The 21172-nt window shown below is 42.5% G+C and overlaps 1 pseudogene; it reads left to right on the forward strand.

Moving 5' to 3' along the window:
* Nucleotides 1-601: 601 nt before the first annotated feature.
* LOC149126711 (butyrophilin subfamily 1 member A1-like) lies at nt 602-5018 on the forward strand (annotated as a pseudogene).
* Nucleotides 5019-21172: the final 16154 nt, after the last annotated feature.

Below are 21172 nucleotides of genomic sequence, written 5' to 3' on the forward strand. Positions count from 1 at the left end.
CACAAACTGGGGAACACTGTAGACCAATGTAGAGGGTGTGGATATGCACAGCTTAGAACCCCAGCAGCTAAGAGAATCTGCACGTGCTTTGGAGTGAGGTGAGATCAGACCATAGCAGCCAAGCCACTGGCTACAAAGCTACAGAAAGACCCTGGTGGAAGGGCTTGCAGCCCTGTGGAGGACAGTGTGCCTGCCAACCTAGAGGGAAAAAAAGAGCCACACGTTTCTCTCTCCCCAACCAACTAGCACCAGCATCTTGTAACATGGTGAGAGAGGGAGAGCATCATTTTGGACATATGTAACAGCTGTGCCAGCTCATGTTTGTACATGCAGCAACTGGCCAAGAGGAGACACCTGACACTGGCTGGGAGAGTTGACAGGGGGTTGGGTGCTTGTGACCATGAGAGCCATGTATGCCAGCACTGTGAACACACTGTGGCTTTGCGGGAGGGCGCGTGGTGTGGTTAGGACTTTGGGCAGTCGCTGTGGGCAGCTCTGCATGCTCAGGTTTCCCTGACTCCCTGTGAGGGTCACTGCTGTGGCATCTGTGTTCACACGGAGAATTGCACCGATCCTTCCTGTGGTTCTTTTGGCAGCACAGATGAAAATCGTAGCCACTGGAGATAGCAACCAGGCATTTGTCTCCTTTGAGGAGAGGAGTGAGTGTGAGAAGATGCCAACAGAACAAAACAACCTCCCCTCTGATTAAAAAAATTTACATGCCCAACTTGGATGTCACCCTGGACATTCCCCTCTCCCTGGAGCAGTGAACAGAGCTCCCTGACCACTCCCAGCACACACTTCTGCATATTCACTGAAAGAGTAGATACTCCACTAATCCATAGAGGCATACTCCAAAGAAAAGCCATCACAGAGAAATTAAAAAAATAAATATCACCACAAATGCCTATTAATAAACACAGCAATTAAAGAAACAAAAATTAGGAAGACATATGACACCCCCAAAAGAACACTAGAATGTGAAGATGAAGAGATTAATGAAATTTCAGAAATGGAATGCGAAAAATTAATAAAAGGATTACTTAGAAGTCATTAGAGACAAATTCATAAACTAAAGAAATTCGTACAAGACATGAATGAAAATTTTTCCCATATGAAAACACAGGAGACCCTGTTTACCTAAAGCAATCTTATACAGCAAAAGCAAAGCCAGAGGCATCACAATACCAGATTTCAAGACATACTACAGGGCAGTTATAATCAATTCAGCCTGGTACTGGTACAAAAACAGATGAATAGATCAATGGAACACAATAGAAACTTCAGAATTCAATCCATGCATATACAACTAACTTATCTTTGACAAAGAAGCTAAAATCAAGGAAGCCTGGAGCAAGGACAGCCTCTTCAACAAATAGTGCTGGGAAAATTAGATCCCCACATGCAGAAGTATGAAGCAAGAGCCCTACCTCCACCTTACACCTTACACAAAAATCCATTCAAAATGGATTAAAGACCTAAATCTACGGCCTGATACCATCAAATTATTAGAGAACATTGGGGAAACTGCAAGACATTGTCATAGGCTAAGAGTTGATGGAAAAGACCCCAGAGGCACAGGCAATCAAAGCTGAAAAAGACAAATGTGATTACATCAAACTGAGAATCTTCAGCATTACAGAAGAAGTACTCAGGAAAGTGAAGAGGCAACCAAAAGATGGGAGATATTATTTGCAAACTATGCAACTGATAAAGGATTAATAATGAGAAGATAAAAAGAGATCAAGAAACACAACATCAACAAAACAAAATAACACAGTTAAGAAATGGACAGGGTATAGCACTGTGGTATAGCAAGTAAGGTTGCCACCTGCAGTGCTGGGATCCCGTATGGGCACTGATTCAAGTCCCGGCTGCTCCACTTCCAAAACAGCTCTCTGCTATGACCTGGGAAAGCAGTGGAAGATGGCTCAAGTCCTTGGGCTCCTGCACTTGCATGGGAGACCCGGAAGAAGCTCCTGGCTTCTGATCAGAGCAGCTGTGGCCATTGCAGCCAATTGGGAAGTGAACCAGCGGTTGGAAGACCTCTCTCTCTGCCCCTCCTTCTTTCTGTGTAACTGTGGCCTTCAAATAAATAAATAAATCCTTTTTTAAAAAAAGAAAAGAAATGGGCAAAGGACTTAAATGGGCATTTTTTGAAAAAGATAATCCAGATGGCCAACAGACACATGAAAAAATGCTCAGGATCACTAGCCATCAGGGAAATGCAAATCAAAACCACAATGAGGTTTCACCTCACCCCCATTAGAATGGCTTCCATACAGAAATCAACAAACAACAAATGCTGGTGAGGATGTGGAGCAAAAGGTACCCTAATCCACTGTTGGTGGGATTGTAAACTGGTAAAGCTACTACGGAAGACAGTTTAGAGATACCTCATATAGAATATAGACCTACTACATGACCTAGCCACCTCACTGCTGGGAATTTTTCCAAGGAAAATGAAATCAGCATATGAAATAGTTATCTGTACCCCCTTGTTTATTGCAGCTCAATTCTCAATACCTAAGACATGAAATCAACCCAAATGCCTGTCAATTAAAGACTGGATAAAGAATTTATAGGCTATGTACACCATGGAATACTATACAATGGTAAAAAAAATTGAACCCTATCACTTACAACAAAATGGGGGAATCTGGAAAACATCATACTTAATGAAATAAGCCAATCCCCAAAAGACAAATACCATATGTCCTCCCTGATCTCTTATAACTAAGAGAGCACCTAAAAGGTAAACTATAGAAGTGAAATTAACACTTTGAGATGCCATGATGCTGAACAGCCCTTATCTCAACTATCGAGGAACAATTTTTTCCATACAATTTGTTGAACACTTTACTGAGTATAGAATTAATTGTATGTATATAAAGTTAATTGAAAATAGATCTTAGTAAAAAAATAAGAATGGGAATAGGAGAGGAAGGAGTAAGAGGGGTGTGGATATGGGTGGAAGAGTGGATCAGGTGGGAAGAATCATTACATTCCTAAAGTTGTATTTATGAAATGCATGAAGTTTATATTTCTTAAATAAAAGTTTCTTGAGTAAAAAAAAATGACTTCAGCCCTAGTGGCTTCCACCAACACACATTGATTGTCTTATAGCTCTGGAAGCCAGAAATCTGAGCCAGGTCTCACTAGGCTAAAATCTATGCTGAATTACATTCAGTTCTGGTGGCTCTTGTCTCTTCCAGAATGTTGAACCCACCTGCATGATTTAGTTAATGGCCCCATTCTTCTGTCTTCAATGCCAGCAATATATTTCATTTTCGTACTATGTCTCCTTCATCATATAGCATTTTCTGCCCACACAGAGGTTGACAAGTTTCTGTGTTTTCAGGGTTCACATGACTAGACTGGGCTCACTTGGATAATAGCATTAACTATCCTGCACAACCCTAGCTTCAAAGTCCTTAATCTTTATCTTATCTGCGAAGTTTCATTTCCCTGTGAGATGATAGGGATGTTAGGACATGGATATCTTTGAGAATCATTCTCCAAGTTCATATCAGCCAGTTGCAGCCCCCTCTGTCCAAGTGTGGCATACAGTCAACATGCAAGTCTAGCTCAATAAGTGCTTCTTATGTAAATGGAGGCACTGGAGATTTTGATCTCCTCAATTTATTCTCAAGAAAACCTAGCTTTCATGATGGTTTTGTGTATAGGAGCTACAGGAAGAATAATTTGAAGTGAAATCTGGGAAATGACTTTTCTGTTTGGTCAGTGTCCAAACTCTAAATCTCTGCGTGTTAAACTTTATGACTTAGCCTTGGCAGAAAGGCTGCAACATGGTAGTGTGTGTGTGTGTGAGAGAGAGAGACAGTCCATTAGCTGAATGTTCTCAGATGCAATTCCCCCATCTCTCCCACATCATGTTTCAAAAGAGCAGGTGCTGAACTGACGTCTGCAGTCTGTACGGACCCCTGGTATATAACATGTGGTTCTCTTGCAGACTGGCAGAAGGAACAGTTCCAGCCTTGTGAGTGACTTCATGTTTTTTCTGGATGCTCCTCTCCTCCTATGACTTCCATAGCTCTAGCCTCTCCTTCAGTTCTCAGTGGTAATACAGATGCACAATCAACAGAGATGGGGCTGAAGTGACATGAACAAAACTTTGGGTGGACCTCAAGGTCTCTGTGACACATCTGACTCTCTCAGAAAGGGCTTTTGATTCATCCTCTCACTGGAGGCCATGGGTTTAAGCCCCAGGGCCCTTATCTCAGGGGCCTTGCTTCTCCCCCATGCAGCTGGTGGGTCTGGGGGTGTTGTGCATCCTTGTTCTGGGGCTGTGCATGATTGGGAACTGTCTCTGCAGAGTCTGTCACTCTGGATCCAGGTTCTGCCCATGCCAGTCTTGTCATCTATCCTGAAAAGACGAGTGTGACCTGGAAGGACAGCTGTGTGGACCCATATGACCGCTGCAGTGTGTTGGGCTTTGAGGGCATCAGATCAAGAAAATGTTACTGGGAGGTGGAGATCAGGGGTGGAGAGAATAGCAAGTGGGCTCTGGGTATCTGTAGGGAGCACGTGACAAGGACAAACTGATATAACAAATCCCCAGAAAAGGGTTTCTGGCTTGTGGGGTGGTTTTACAAGATATCGTGCCTGGACTAAACCTCAACAGGCTCTATCCCTTAGGCAGGATCCCCACGGGGTGGGGACTTTCCTGGACTACAGTGAGGGGGGATGTCTCCTTCTACAACATGACTGATGGCTCCCACATTTTCTCCTTCCCCCCAGCTTCTTTCTCTGGAACCCTCTTTCCATGCTTCATGCTTAAGGGAGATGTGTCCCCGTGCATTTGCTCCACAGTGGGAGGGTGGTCTCAGGGACTCCCTGTGCCCTTTAGCAATTCTTCTTTAGAGGAAGCTGTGAGACCCCCAGGGATGGGGCTCAGCTCAGGCACTGCAGTTGGTGGAGCTCCCCCAGGGGCTGAGTCTCCATTCCTGGACCTGCACCCCACAGAGCCCTTCAGTACCTCTGATTCCTCAGTGTGATGTTTTCCAGGCTGCAGAAACCCTGTGACAAAAACCTCTGCAGTGAGTCCTAGGTGACCAAAGAGCTTTCTCCTCTGTGGTTATGAGAATTATGATCAAACAGCAGAAGCTGGAAGTGCATTGCTCTTTGAATTTGTTTAAGATAAGCTGAAGTTTACAATGGAAAGCACTTGAGTTATCAGCTGCTGCCTCCCTGAATGTATTATCAGGAAGCTGGATCACAAGCAGAGCATCCAAGACTCAAGTCAGCTCTTGGATGTGAATTTCGGGCTCCCAAGTGTGGTTTATGCCACAACATTGCAGTGCATGCTCCTTTTTTCTTTTAAATAAAGTGATGTCTTGTAGTTTTTCTGAGATCTGAACATATGCAATGCTTTTGTACTTGTATTTATGCTCCTTCTTTGACAGTAAGTGTGTTGCAATTTATTTTTATTCCTTCTTGTTCTCCCGTCCACGTGACTCGCCTTAGTGGCTGAGTCTCCTGTCTCTTCTTCAATATCCTTTCTACTACTCTGTCTTCAACTATTCGGTTTGGAGAGCTTATGTCTCATTCATCTGCCTTTTCTCCCTACCAACTACAAAATAAAGACACACACCATTGGCTTTGCTTTCCACTTCTCAACACTGTATTGGCTTCAACATTCCTCGCTTTGCAGGCATTCCCAAGGCTTAAATTATCAACAACCCTGTTGCTGCTACAAATCATCATGCACATCAGAATAAGTACTATTATTAGCCCCTCTGTGTCCCCTCTCAGTCATCGTCCAGATCTAGTTCAAGTCCTTGATGGCAGCACTAATCTTCACAATCCCTTCAGGAACATGGCATTGCTTTTGGTTTATGATTTTTCTTTCATGGAGGCAGATTTGGACTATTTCACTTGGTCTTTCCCACAGTAGCTCTGATTTTACAGGTCAAGAACCAACATGGCAGAATTCTGCCAGTTGCTGAGTTTGTCTTATTCCATTTTCTGTTGCTATAACAAAATATCCAGTGTTGGGTAATATATAAGGAAAAGAGGTTTATTTGGTTCATGACCATAGTCGCTAGAAGGTCCACACAGCACGACTCTGGTCTTCTGGTCAGGGCCCCCTCTAGCTGCATGACAATGTGGTAGAGAAGTGGCAACATACAGCAGGAGCCACAGTGTGGGGTGGACCTACTTTATAACACACTCTGTTAGGAACTAATCCAGGCATAGTTGACCTGACCTACTCCCGTGAGACAGCACTAATTCATTCATGAGAATGGAGCCCCATAATCTAATTATTTCCAATAAGCCCTATCTTGTTGCAGTTGATTTCTCAACAATGTTGCAGCGGATTCCTATCTGAGAGGAGGAACGTGGTGGGGGCAAGAGGCGCGGAGTCACCACACAGATCCCGGTAGTTGGGTGAAAGCAGGCCTGAGGCGAGCAGCCGCAGACTCACTGATTTGAGTTAGTACAACAGCTTATATAGCCAAGACCAGCCAATCTGGTCAAGGGGCGGTCTATGCCCCAACCAATCACAGACTGTTGCCAGGCAGTTTCCACAGCCATCCAATCACAGCCTGTTGCTAGTCTGCTCTTGTCACCAGGCAGTTTCTGAAACCATCCAATCATGGCCTGTTGCCAGGCAGTTTCTGTTGTCAGTGGCCATCTTGGCATGACCTTTTCACCTCAATGGCCATCTTGGCATGAATTTTTCACCTCAGCAGCCATCTTGATATGACCTTTTCACCTCATTCACCCACACTATCTGTTAAAGGTTTCTTGACCTTAACACTGCCCCCACTTGGGACCAAGCTTTCAATACATGAAACTTTGGTAGACACATTCAAATCACAACCAAATCATGCAACTCAACTGCTGACCCTGAAAGTTCACATCTTTCTCTTAATACAAAATACATTCACTCCAAGTCAATAGACCCTAAATATTAACTCATTCTAGCATTGTTCAAAAGCCAACCCTAAAGTCTCACCTGATTCAGGGCAAACTCCTTCCACCTGTGAGCCTACAGAATCACACACAAGTTACATGCTTCCCACAAACAATGGTGGAATATGAATAGGTTTCCAAAAAGGAGAAATATGGAAATTGAAAAGGGCAGTTGGCACAGTGCAAGGCCTAAACCCAGTGGAACAGACTACAGTAACTCTTAAACCTCTGAGATCAGCTTTCTGTGCACACAGAGGCTATGAATAGGCTCCCAAGGCCTTAGCAGAGTTTCTCCCCTAGCTGGGCTGGGCTCAGCCCACATGGCTCCTGTAATGGGTGGAACTGGTGCCTGTAGTTTTCCCAGGCTGCTATTGCATGCTGCTGGAGACTCTGCCTCTCTGGGACCTTTGCTGTGATTCCACCCCCATGGCTGCACCAGGTATTCTATTGGAGAATCTCTGTGAAAGTTCTACCCCTGCCATGGTTTCTGACTGAGCTCTTAAGCTTTCCTTTCAAGTTCAGAGGCAGTGGGCATAACCCTATTGCTCTTGCCTTCCATATGACTGCAAACTTAGCACCACATGAAGGCCACCAAGGTCTACTGCTTGTCCCCTTTGGGACAGCAACATGCATCATGCTTGCACTTGCTTGAGCTGCTACCGGGCAGCTGAGTGCTGTCCTTGGGTGTGAGGAGCAGAATCCTGAGGCAATTCTGGACAGTACACCTGTGGAGAGTGAGCCAGGAACGTTTCCTAAAATCAGTCTCTTCTGCTGGACCTTGGGCCTATAATTGCAGGGGCAGCCTTGAAGCTTTCTGAGAGATCCTCAAGGCCTTTTCCATTGTCCTGATGCATAGTAGATGCCTCCTTTTTATTCATGCAAATCTCTTTAGCAAGTGGTTGCTGGGCTGAACTCTTATACCCTTTTTCTTTTCTGTTTTTTTTTTTTTACTACAAAAATTTATATAAAGGGAACAATTTCCATGTGTCTCATACATCCAGTTTTAACAGCATAATGATACTTCCCATCCTATCCTCCCCTTCCATCCCTCCTTTCCCTCCTTCTTTTCTTATTTTCCTTTTAATTTTTATAATAAAACACTTTCAATTTACTTTAAAATCACAAGCTACACTCTTTTTCTTGATTCTATCCTTGGCCAGGCTATGCATTTTCCACATTTTTCCACTCTGCTTTCTTTTAATCTAAAGACTCAGCCTTTAAAAAAATCTTTCCTCTTTCATCTCCGCAATGGTAGTTAACAGCTCCCATAGACTTCCTATATTTGATTAGGAATTTCTTTTCCCAGATACCAATGCTATCACTTTTATTTATTTATTATTTTTAAAAATATTTATTTATTTATATGAGAGGCAGAGTTACACACAGAGAGAGGGAGAGACAGAAAGAGAGGTTGTCCAGCCACTGATTCAGTCCCCCAAATGTCTGCAGTGTTCAGAGCTGGGCCGATCCAAAGCCAGGGGCTGTTAGAGTTGGATTGCTCTTGCCACCCCAAAAACGCTCCAAGAGACCTTCTCTCATGCAATTAACAAAGGGTAAGTTTTATTGATGATCCAATGTGGGGAGCAACCCGGACTGGACTGAGTTACTGGAATTAAGACTTATTCTATGCATCTGCTCTCCCACAATATGGCGCTGGGAGAGGAGAAAACAGCTTCTACGCAGCTGCCTCTTGCCAACTTGAGTGATGACCTCCAGGAGCTGATCCTGCTCCTGATTGGAGGAGAGCAGCGTACTTGGCGTGTGGGCAGCCAAGTTAGGATTGGCGGAGGAGGACTATAAAGGAGGAGAGAGACGGCATGCACCAGGAACATCTAAGGGGAACATCTATCTGAAGGAACACCTGTGCAGCCCCCGAGAGAGCCAGCCGGCAGTGTGCCGCTCCCCCGCGGAAGTGGGGAATGTGGCAGGGGGAACTGCCCTTCCACGGAGGTGGAGGGACGGTAGCCAACCCAGGAAGAACCAGCAGCAAACCCGGGGAGGGCCGAGCAGACAGAAGAACAGCGCAGGGTCCTGTGTCGTTCCTCCACGAAGACGGGGAGCGACATAATGGTGCTGTGACTCGGATATGAAGCCTAGGCAGGGTTTAGTGTCATTCCTCCATGAAGAGGGGGAGCGACAATCCGACATGTCGGGGCCCCCGTCCCAGTACAGGCGAGCGGCCCCAAATAGTCTTGGGTTGGGGTTTTTATACACGTTTAAACAAAGAAAATCAATCATTGCATAGATCAGACAGAGGTATAGGGTAAACAATTGATACAAGTTAAGTGATTTTACAACCAGTTGATTTATGAATACAGGGAGTACAGGATATCGAGTAAGGGCCTGATTAGACCTCAGAGAACCATATGGCCTATACAGGGAGTATCAAAAAGCCTCCTATTGCCAAAAGGGAGGGCCACACAACAAACACAACAAGGTTGCAGGAACTGCCTTGATGATACCTAGGAATGCAGCCGAATGGCGATAAGGGACACATGGTGGGGTCAGGGTTCCAGGAGGCAAAGAGATATATGGTGACTTCTTCTGTCTTACGTAGGTGAAACTAAGGTTATGCTCACATTGGGGTAATTTACTGACTAACTAACTTTAAAGAGAATGGCTATGCAGAGCAAGTCTAACGAGGTCAGGAAAGTTCACCAGAGGAGGTTGGGGTGGGGGGGAGCGGCTTTTAACTGTTTAACCCTTCAGGGCCAGGAGCCAAGAGCTTCTTCTGGGTCTCCCACATGGGTTCAGGGGCCCAAGCACTTGGGCCATTGTCTACTGCTTTCTCAGGCCACTAGCAGAGAGCTGGATCAGAAGAGGAACAGCCAGGACAGGAACCAAAGCCTATATGGGATGCTAGTGTCACAGGCAGAGGCTTAGCCTACTATTGCACAGTGATGACCTCCATTTTTATTATATTTTAGAAAAGTTTTTTCATGGGGCCGGTGCTGTGGCGTAGCAGGTAAAGCCATCACCTGCAGTGCCGGCATCCCATATGGGTACCAGTTCAAGTCCCAGCTACTCCACTTCCCATTCAGCTCTTTTCTGTGGCCTGGGAAAGCAGTAGAAGATGGCTCAAGTCCTTGGGCCCCTGCACCCACAAGAGAGACCCAGAGGAAGCTCCTGGCTCCTGGCTTTGGATCTGTGCAGCTCTGGCTGTTGCGGCCAACTGGGGAGTGAACCAGCTGAAAGAAGACCTCTTTCTCTCTGCCTCTCTTTCTCTCTGTGTAACTCTTTCAAGTAAATAAATAAACCTTTTAAAAAAAGAAAATTTTTTTTTACTTTGCTTATTAGAAAGGGAGAGAGAGAGAGGAAGTTCGGCAGCTTTTCATGTTCTGCATTGGTGGGATGCTGGATTTGAGAATTTTTCTGTCCCCTTGGCACCAGTAAGCTGAAAATCCTTATCCCTTTACCTTCAGCTTCTTGAGCAATATCTGTGTGGGGCCATGGGAGAGAGCAGATGGATCCTACCAGCCTCTCCCTGCTCTGTGGTTGGGATCCTGCCCAGGCAGCCTTAGCCACTGTGCCACAGTGCTGGCCATTGTTCTTTCTTTTCTTTTTTGTGTTTTCCTTTATTTCACATTTTTTTCTAGGTTCCACTAGTTGTCTTCATTCATTTTTAATTTTTTTGCTTATTTATTAGTCTATTAAAATTCATTAAATTTTCTATAAGAATGATTTTGCCATCTGGCCACACTTCTTTGTCTTCAGTATCTTGGGTGACAGTGATACCACTTCACCCCTCATGGAATCTCAGAGTTGGAAGCAGGAGGAAATTCCAACTCACAGCAAGATTGGGTTGTGTTCCAGACCAAGAAAGTTCTGCAGCTGTCCCCTGGATGGGGCTGGGCAGACCCTGATCCTTTGGGGGCAGTGAGAGCATAGGAAGAGTCTGAGCCACATTGGTTGCAAATATCTGTTATGTAAATGACATCTTGGACAGGGCAGAGGGGAGCTCTCCCACCCAGAGGGAAGAGCTATCCAGGAGGGCTCTGCTATGGAGCTCACTCACCAGTTTCATGCAGATTACAAGGAAACATTGTTAAGTTGAAATAAAAAAAAATACCACCAGTGTCCTTTATGCAGTGACTGTTCCTCACCACTGCCAGAGAATTAGGCAGGCTGCCCGCAGCTTGCCATGACCGAGGAGGGGAAAGTGCGCCACCCACCACTCAGTCTTCCCCAAACCCGGGGGACAATCAGGCACGGTGTGGAGCCCATTCGAAGCAGGGTCTCACTTTATTGTAAAAGGGAGGTGTATATATAGCTGAGGTACAGAGCGGATGGTACAGAGTGGATGAGCGAATGCAGGCAAGGGGTGGGGTGTTGTGATGCAAAAGGGTCTTAGCGACTCCTATTATACCACCTTGATGATCCTTAGGCAGAAGCACCCTGGGGCTGGGGTGTTTGCTACCAGGGATTTAAAATTTAAAGTCAGGTTTTCAAATTCAAGGCAGGCTAAGGAAGTTTCCTCTAGGCCTCTCCAGATTCAGTATCCCCCACACTTTGTTCCCCTGTGCCTCTGGGCATGCCAGGCCTTATGGCCTCTGCCCTGCCTCTGCTTTCCTGATCGCATGCTTGCTCCAATTGGCTCCTGGCCTGCTTTCTGCCTGGTATGGACCCAACTTAGCTTATAGATTTCTTTCTCCCCTAATTAAAGCCCTCACTTTCCTGTACATTTCTTTCACTGAATAAAACACTCAAAAACTTACCATGTTGTCTGGTCTATTTAAGCCAGTATTCAGAGTTCATCTCTGAATAGATGGCAAGAATCCACAGGATTATTAATGTCCAAATGTTATTATTAATATCTAAAATTATTAATATCTAAAATAATTAATAAGGCTGGACAATATCATAATGGTAACCCAGATGGGACTATGTAGGCAGCATATAGAATAAAATTGATTACGTTTGTGAGCTGGAAGACCACACCTTCACCATGCCCCTGTGTGACCTCATGCCCTTACCTAGCCACACGTGAGCACCCACCAGCCAATCAGGTTAATTAACCACTCCCCTTTGAAAGTGGATTAAAATCCTCGAAAATGGTGTGTCTGCCCCTTCCTTTCCTTGGCCTCTTGCCAGTATGAGGCTGGCTATGGCCCTGTGCCTTCAGGGCACATGGCTTTCCAGCCACCCACCCCATGCCTCCTGGGTTAGATGCTCCTCCAGGTGGCTGGTTCCTGGTATTTGGTATCAACCCAGATTTACCTCTCCTATAGATAGGGCCCTCCCTCTCCTATGTGTCTTTTGCACTGAATAAAAGCTTAAAATGTCCCATGCTGCCTTGTTCATTTATGCTGGTATTCAGAATTCTTCTCTGAATATTAGGCAATAACCCACACAGGCTTATTAATACTGGGAATTTATTAATAAGCATATGGTTGAAGGGTTAAAAAAGTTAAAAGCCGCTCCCGCTCCCCCTCCCCTCCTCTGGTGAACTTTCCTGACCTCATTAGACTTGCTCTGCATAGCCATTCTCTTTAAAGTTAGTTAGTCAGTAAATTACCCCAATGTGAGCATAACCTTAGTTTCACCTATGTAAGATAGAAGAAGTCACCATATATCTCTTTGCCTCCTGGAACCCTGACCCCACCATGTGTCCCTTATCGCCATTCGGCTGCATTCCTAGGTACTCAATATCCTGTACTCCCTGTATTCATAAATCAACTGATTGTAAAATCACTTAACTTATATCAATTGTTTACCCTATACCTCTGTCTGATCTATGCAATGATTGATTTTCTTTGTTTAAACGTGTATAAAAACCCCAACCCAAGACTATTTGGGGCCGCTCACCTGTACTGAGACGGGGGGGTCCCCAACATGTCAGATCATCAATAAACCTTACCCTTTGTTAATTGCATGAGAGAAGGTCTCTTGGAGCGTTTTTGGAGTGGCAAGAGCAATCCAACTCTAACATAGTGATGTCCTATTGCACCCCAAGGTGGGACTATTGGGGAACTTTAAGGAGACCACATTCTGATATCATATTTTAGGGGGCCCACCACGATATCAGGACACTTAATAATGGAGGGACTGCCCAATATTTATTAAAAAGGGAAAAACCAGCAAGACGGTAAGAGACTGCTTACTTTGGGTTCTAAATTTGCTCATCTTTCTTTTTTTTTTAACTTTTATTTAATGAATATAAATTTCCAAAGTACGATTTATGGATTACAATGGCTTCCCCCACATACCGTCCCTCCCACCCACTACCCTCCCCTTTCCCACTCCCTCTCCCCTTCCATTCACATCAAGATTCATTTTCAATTATCTTAATATACAGAAGATCAGCTTAGTATACATTAAGTAAGGATTTCAACAGTTTGCTCCCACACAGAAACATAAAGTGAAAAATAATAGATGATTTTTTTAAATGATGATGAAATCAGATCAGACCTATTGTCATGTTTAATCCCAGTGAGAGTCAAGTTGGGAGTTGATAATTACTTTTTTTTTGTTTTTACAGAGGATCAGTTTAGTATACATTAAGTAAAGATTTCAACAGTTTGCACCCCCATAGAAACACAAAGTGAAATATATTGTTTGAGTACTCGTTATAGCATTAAATCTCAATACACAGCACATTAAGGACAGAGATCCTACATGAGGAGTAAGTGCACAGTGACTCCTGTTGTTGACTTTACCAATTGACACTCCTGTCTATGGCATCAGTAGTCTCCCTATGCTCCAGTCATGAGTTTCCAAGGCTATGGAAGCCCTCTGAGTTCTCCAATTCTTATCTTGTTTACACAAGGTCATAGTCAAAGTAGAGGTTCTCTCCTCCCTTCAGAGAAAGGTACCTCCTTCTTTGAAGACCTGTTCTTTCCACTGGGATCTCACTCGCAGAGATCTTTTTGCCAGAGTATCTTGGCTTTCCATGCCTGAAATACTCTCATGGGCTTTTCAGCCAGATCCGAATGCCTTTAGGGCTGATTCTGAGGCCAGAGTGCTATTTAGAACATCTGCCATTCTATGAGTCTGCTGAGTATCTCACTTCCCATGTTGGATCACTCTCCCCTTTATTTATTCCATTGGTTAGTGTTAGCAGGTGCTAGACTTGTTTATGTGCTCCCTTTGACTCTTAGTCCTTTCATTATGATCAATTGTGAACTGAAATTGATCACTTGGAATAGTGAGATGGCATTGGTACATGCCACCTTGATGGGATTGAATTGGAATCCCCTGGTATGTTTCTAACTCTACCATTTGGGGCAAGTCAGCTTCAGCATGTCCCAAATTATATATCTCTTCCCTCTCTTATTCCCACTCTTATGTTTAACAGGGATCACATTTCAGTTAATTTTCAACACTTAAGAATAACTGTGTGATAATTACAGAATTAAACCAGTCATATTAAGTAGAACAGACAAAAAAATACTAAGAGGGATAATGTAGTAAGTTGTTCATTAACAGTCAGAGCTATGCTGATCAAGTCACCGTTTCTCATAGTGTCCATTTCACTTCAGGAGGTTTCCTTTTTGGTGTTCAGTCAGTTGTCACCGATCAGGGAGAACATATGGTATTTGTCCCTTTGGGACTGGCTTACTTCACTCAGCATGATGTGTTCCAGATTACTCCATTTTGTTGCAAATGACTGGATTTCGTTGTTTCTTACTGTGGTATAGTATTCTAAAGAGTACATATCCCATAATTTCTTTATCCAGTCTACCGTTGATGGGCATTTAGGTTGGTTCCAGGTCTTAGCTATTGTGAATTGAGCTGCAATAAACATTAGGGTGCAGACCGCTTTTTTGTTTGCCAATTTAAACTCCTTTGGGTAAATTCCAAGGAGTGGGATGGCTGGGTCGAACAGTAGGGTTATCTTCAGGTTTCTGAGGAATCTCCAGACTGACTTCCATAGTGGCTTGACCAGTTTGCATTCCCACCAACAGTGGGTTAGTGTCCCTTTTTCCCCACATCCTCGCCAGCATCTGTTGTTGGTAGATTTCTGAATGTGAGCCATTCTCACTGGGGTGAGGTGAAACCTCATTGTGGTTTTGATTTGCATTTCCCTGATTGCTAGTGATCTTGAACATTTTTTCATGTACCTGTTGGCCATTTGGATTTCCTCTTTTGAAAAATGTCTATTGAGGTCCTTGGCCCATCTCTTAAGTGGGTTGTTGGTTTTCTTTTTGTGGAGTTTCTTGATCTCTTTGTAGATTCTGGTTATGAACCCTTTATCTGTTGCATAGTTTGCAAATATTTTTTCCCATTCTGTCGGTTGTCTCTTCACTCTCCTGACTGTTTCTTTTGCAGTACAGAAACTTCTCAATTTGATGCAATCCCAATAGTTGATTTTGCCTTTGACTGCCTGTGCCTCCCGGGTCTTTTCCAGAAATTCTTTGCCTGTGCCAATATCTTGAAGGGTTTCTCCAATGTTCTCTAATAACTTGATGGTGTCAGGACGTAGATTTAGGTCTTTAATCCATGTTGAGTGGATTTTTGTGTAAGGTGTAGGGCAGGGGTCTTGCTTCATGCTTCTGCATGTGGAAATCCAGTTTTCTCAGCACCATTTATTGAATAGACTGTCCTTGCTCCAGGAATTAGTTTTAGATCCTTGATCAAATATAAGTTGGCTGTAGATGTTTGGGTTGATTTCTGGTGTTTCAATTCTGTTCCATTGGTCTATCCATCTGTTTCTGTACCAGTACCATGCTGTTTTGATTACAACTGCCCTGTAGTATGTCCTGAAATCTAGTATTGTGACGCCTCCAGCTTTGTTTTAGTTGTACAAGATTGCTTTAGCTATTCGAGGTCTCTTGTGCCTCCATATGAATTTCAGCATCATTTTTTCTAGATCTGAGAAGAATGTCTTTGGTATCTTGATTGGGATTGCATTGAATCTATAAATTGCTTTTGGGAGAATGGACATTTTGATGATATTGATTCTTCCAATCCATGAGCAGGGAAGATTTTTCCATTTTTTGGTATCCTCTTCTATTTCCTTCTTTAAGATTTTGTAATTCTCATTGTAGAGATCTTTAACGTCCTTGGTTAAGTTTATTCCAAGGTATTTGATTGTTTTTGTAGCTATTGTGAATGGGATTGATCTTAGCAGTTCTTTTTTTTTATCTTTTATTAAATGAATATAAATTTCCAAAGTACGACTCATGGGTTACAATGGCTTTCCCCCCAATACCGTCCCTCCCACCCACAACCCTCCCCCTTCCCACTCCCTCTCCCCTTCCATTCACATCAAGATTCATTTTCAATTATCTTAATATACAGAAGATCAGCTTAGTATACCTTAAGTAAGGATTTCAACAGTTTGTTCCCACACAGAAACATAAAGTGAAAAATAATAGATGATTTTTTTAAATGATGATGAAATCAGATCAGACCTATTGTCATGTTTAATCCCAGTGAGAGTCAAGTTGGGAGTTGATAATTTTTTTTTTTTACAGAAGATCAGTTTAGTGTACATTAAGTAAAGATTTCAATCGTTTGCACCCCCATAGAAACACAAAGTGAAATATACTGTTTGTGTACTCATTATAGCATTAAGCCTCAGTGTACAGCACATTAAGGACAGAGATCCTACATGAGGAGTAAGTGCACAGTGACTCCTGTTGTTGACTTTACAAATTGACACTCCTGTTTATGGCATCAGTAATCTCCCTATGCACCAGTCATGAGTTTCCAAGGCTATGGAAGCCCCTTGAGTTCTCCGACTCTTATCTTGTTTAGACAAGGTCATAGTCAAAGTGGAGGTTCTCTCCTCCCTTCAGAGAAAGGCACCTCCCTCTTTGAAGACCTGTTCTTTCCACTGGGATCTCACTCACAGAGATCTTTTTGCCAGAGTGTCTTGGCTTTCCATGCCTGAAATACTCTCATGGGCTTTTCAGCCAGATCCGAGTGCCTTTAGGGCTGATTCTGAGGCCAGAGTGCTATTTAGGACATCCGCCATTCTATGAGTCTGCTGAGTATCTCACTTCCCATTTTGGATCACTCTCCCCTTTATTTATTCTATCAGTTAGTGTTAGCAGATACTAGACTTGTTTATGTGCTCCCTTTGACTCTGGAACACATCATGCTGAGTGAAGTAAGCCAGTCCCAAAGGGACAAATACCATATGTTCTCCCTGATCGGTGACAACTGACTGAACACCAAAAAGGAAACCTCCTGAAGTGAAATGGACACTATGAGAAATGGTGACTTGATCAGCATAGCCCTGACTGCTAATGGACAACTTAATACATTATCCCTCATAGTATTTTTTTTGTCTGTTCTACTTAATATGACTGGTTTAATTCTGTAATTATCACACAGTTATTCTTAAGTGTTGAAAATTAACTGAAATGTGATCCCTGTTAAACATAAAAGTGGGAATAAGAGAGGGAAGAGATGTATAATTTGGGGCATGCTCGGGCTGACTTGCCCCAATTGGTAGAGTTGGAAACATACCAGGGGATTCCAATTCAATCCCATCAAGGTGGCATGTACCAATGCCATCTCACTATTCCAAGTGATCAATTTCAGTTCACAATTGATCATAATGAAAGGACTAAGAGTCAAAGGGAGCACATAAACAAGTCTAGTATCTGATCTTAGCAGTTCTTTCTCAGTCATGGCACTGCTTGTGTATACAAAGGCTGTTGATTTTTGTGCATTGATTTTATATCTTGCCACTTTGCCAAACTCCTCTATGAGTTCCAATAGTCTCTTAGTAGAGTTCTTTGGATCCTCTAAGTAAAGAATCATATCGTCTGCAAAGAGGGATAGTTTGACTTCTTCCTTCTCAATTTGTATTCCTTTGATTTCTTTTTCTTTTCTGATGGCTCTGGCTAAAACTTCCAGAACTATGTTAAATAGCAGTGGTGAGAGTGGGCATCCCTGCCTGGTGCCAGATCTCAGTGGAAATGCTTCCAACTTTTCCCCATTCAATAGGATGCTGGCTGTGGGTTTTTTATAAATTGCTTTGATTATATTGAGGAATGTTCCTTCTATACCCAATTTGCTTAGAGTTTTCATCATTAAAGGGTGTTGAATTTTATCGAATGCTTTCTCTGCATCAATTGAGATAATCATATGGTTTTTCTTCTGCAGTCTGTTAATGTGGTGAATCACATTGATTGATTTGCGAATGTTGAACCATCCCTGCATACCAGGGATGAATCCCACTTGGTCTGGGTGGATGATTTTCCTGATGTGTTGTTGTACTCTATTGGCCAGAATTTTATTGAGGATTTTTGCGTCTATGTTCATCAGGGATATTGGTCTGTAATTCTCTTTCAGTGCTACATCTTTCTCTGGCTTAGGGATTAAGGTGATGCTGGCTTCATAGAAAGAATTTAGGATGATTCCCTCTTTTTCGATTGTTCTGAATAGTTTGAGAAGAAATGGGATTAGTTCTTCTTTAAATGTCTGGTAGAATTCAGCAGTGAATCCATCTGGTCCTGGGCTTTTCTTTGTTGGGAGGGCCTTTATTACTGTTTCAATTTCTGTTTCAGTTATGGGTCTATTTAGGTTTTCTGTGTCTTCATGGTTCAATTTTGGTAGATTGCATGTGTCCAGGAATCTATCCATTTCTGATAGATTTTCCTGTTTGCTGGCATACAGGTCCTTGTAGTAATTTCTGATGATTCTTTTTATTTCTGTGGTGTCTGTTGTTACGTTTCCTTTTTCATCTCTGATTTTATTGATTTGGGTCTTTTCTCTTCTTTTTTTAGTTAGTCGGGCCAATGGGGTGTCAATTTTGTTTATTTTTTCAAAAAACCTGCTTCTTGCTTGGCTGATTTTTTGTAGTGTTTTTTTGGATTCAATCCTGTTAATTTCTTCTCTGGTTTTAATTATTTCTCTTCTCCTACTAGATTTGGGTTTGGTTTGCTGCAGTTTTTCTAGGTCCTTGAGGTGCGCTGAAAGCTCATTTATTTGGTACCTTTCCAATTTCTTGATATAGGCACCTATTGCTATAAATTTGCCTCTCAATACTGCTTTTGCTGTATCCCATAAGTTTTGATATGTTGTGTTGTTGTCTTCATTTACTTCCAGAAAGTTTTTGATTTCTCTTTTGATTTCTTGAATGACCCAGTGTTCATTCAGGAGCATGTTGTTCAGTCTCCATGTGTTTGCATACTTTCTGGGGTTTCCTGAGTTGCTAATTTCCAGCTTCATTCCGCTGTGGTCTGAGAAGCTGCATGGTATGATTCTAATTCTTTTAAATTTGCTGAGACTTGCTTTATGGCCTAGTATGTGATCAATCCTAGAGAAGGTTCCATGCACTGCTGAGAAGAATGTGAAGTCTGTAGATGTAGGGTTGAAAGTTCTGTAGATATCTGTTAGATCCATTTGGGCAACAGTGTCCATTAAATCTGCTGTTTCCTTGTTGATCTTCTGTCCAGATGATCTGTCTATTTCTGAGAGTGGAGTATTGAAGTCCCCCAGTACTATTGTATTGGAATGTAAATCTCCCTTTAAGTCCCTTAACATATCTTTTAAATAGACCAGTTCCCTGTAATTAGGTGCATATACATTTATAATAGTTACATCTTCCTGTTGAATTGAACCCTTAATCATTATATAGTGTCCCTCTTTGTCTCTCTTAACAGTTTTTGTATTAAAGTTTATTTTGTCTGATATTAATATGGCTACACCTGCTTTTTTTTGGTTTCTGTTGGCATGGAATATCTTTTTCCAACCTTTCACTTTCAGTCTGCATGCCTCTTTGTTAGAGAGATGTGTTTCTTGTAGGCAACAAATAGTTGGGTTGTGTTCTTTGAGCCAGTCAGCCAAACGGTGTCTTTTAACTGAAGAATTCAGACCATTAATGTTTAATGTGACTATTGATATGTAGTGACTTTGCCCTGCCATTTTCCCGGAGATATTTTCTAGTATATGCTTTGAGCTTCCCATGCTCTTTTACTGGTAGGTGTTCTTCCTTTCCCTTCTTTCATATTGATGGCCGTGTTTCTGTGTTTCTGAGTGTAGCACATCTTTAAGTATCTTTTGCAGGGCCGGACGAGTGGCCACAAAGTCTTTCAATTTCTGTTTGCTATGAAAGGTCTTTATTTCACCTTCATTCACAAATGAGAGCTTGGCAGGATATAATATTCTGGGCTGGCAATTTTTCTCTCTTAGCACCTGTGCTATGTCTCACCATTCCCTCCTAGCCTGTAGTGTTTCTGATGAGAAGTCTGCTGTGAGTCTGATTGGAGATCCTCTGAGAGTAATCTGACGTTTCTCTCTTGCACATTTTAGGATCTTTTCTTTATGTTTCACTGTGGTGAGTTTAATTACAACGTGTCGTGGTGAGGATCTCTTTTGGTCATGTTTATTGGGGGTCCTATGAGCTTCCTGTACTAGGATGTCTCTGTCCTTCTCCAAACCTGGAAAGTTCTCTGCTAGTATCTCACTAAAAAGGCCTTCTAATCCTTTCTCTCTCTCCATGCCTTCAGGAACTCCTAGAACTCGAATGTTGGCTTTTTTAATAGTATCCTGTAGATTCCCAACAATATTTTTTAGATTTCTAATTTCCTCTTCTTTTCTTTGGTTTGAGTGTATGTTTTCCTGTGCTCTATCTTCTAAGTCCGATATTCTCTCTTCTGCTTCACCCATTCTGTTTTTAAGGCTTTCTAATGTGTTTGTCATTTGATCTATTGAGCTCTTCATTTCATTTTGATTTCTCTTCACTATCACACTTTCCTGTTCTACTAGTTTCTGCGTTTCATTTTGATTCTTCCTTAAAATTTCATTTTCACGAGAGAGATTTTCAATCCTGTCCAATAAGGATTTCTGTAGTTCAAGGATTTGCTTTTGAAAACTTCTAAATGTTCTTATCATAAATTTTTTGAAATCCGTATCTTGCATTTCTTCTATCTTATCATCTTCATAATCTTGGTTTGGGGTGTTTTGTTTATTTGGAGGCATCATAGTGTCATCGTTGATCTTGTTCCCTCGATTTCTGTGTTTGTTGCTTGGCATAGTTAATTCTGCTTTCGTCACTGTGCGTTTTTTTTTTAATTTTTTTTTTTTATTTTATACTATGTCCGTGTTAAGTGGACTGCCTGCTGTTGGAGGAGCCTTGGAGGCTTGAGATGGGTGCGGCCTGAGAGCTCTGCTTGGTTCTTCCTGGTTACGGGTGTGCAAAGGTGACACCCTCAGGTTATGCGTGGTAAATCTCTCTCTATTTATTTATTTATTTATTTATTTATTTATTTTATTTATTCATGGGGTAAGTAATACCGCATGGCACGGCTATGCAGAATTGATGGTATTTAGCTTC

The sequence above is a fragment of the Oryctolagus cuniculus genome, chromosome 5 (assembly GCF_051225735.1).
Source record: "Oryctolagus cuniculus isolate XC-2025 breed Fujian yellow rabbit chromosome 5, ASM5122573v1, whole genome shotgun sequence".
Lineage (NCBI taxonomy): Eukaryota > Metazoa > Chordata > Mammalia > Lagomorpha > Leporidae > Oryctolagus > Oryctolagus cuniculus.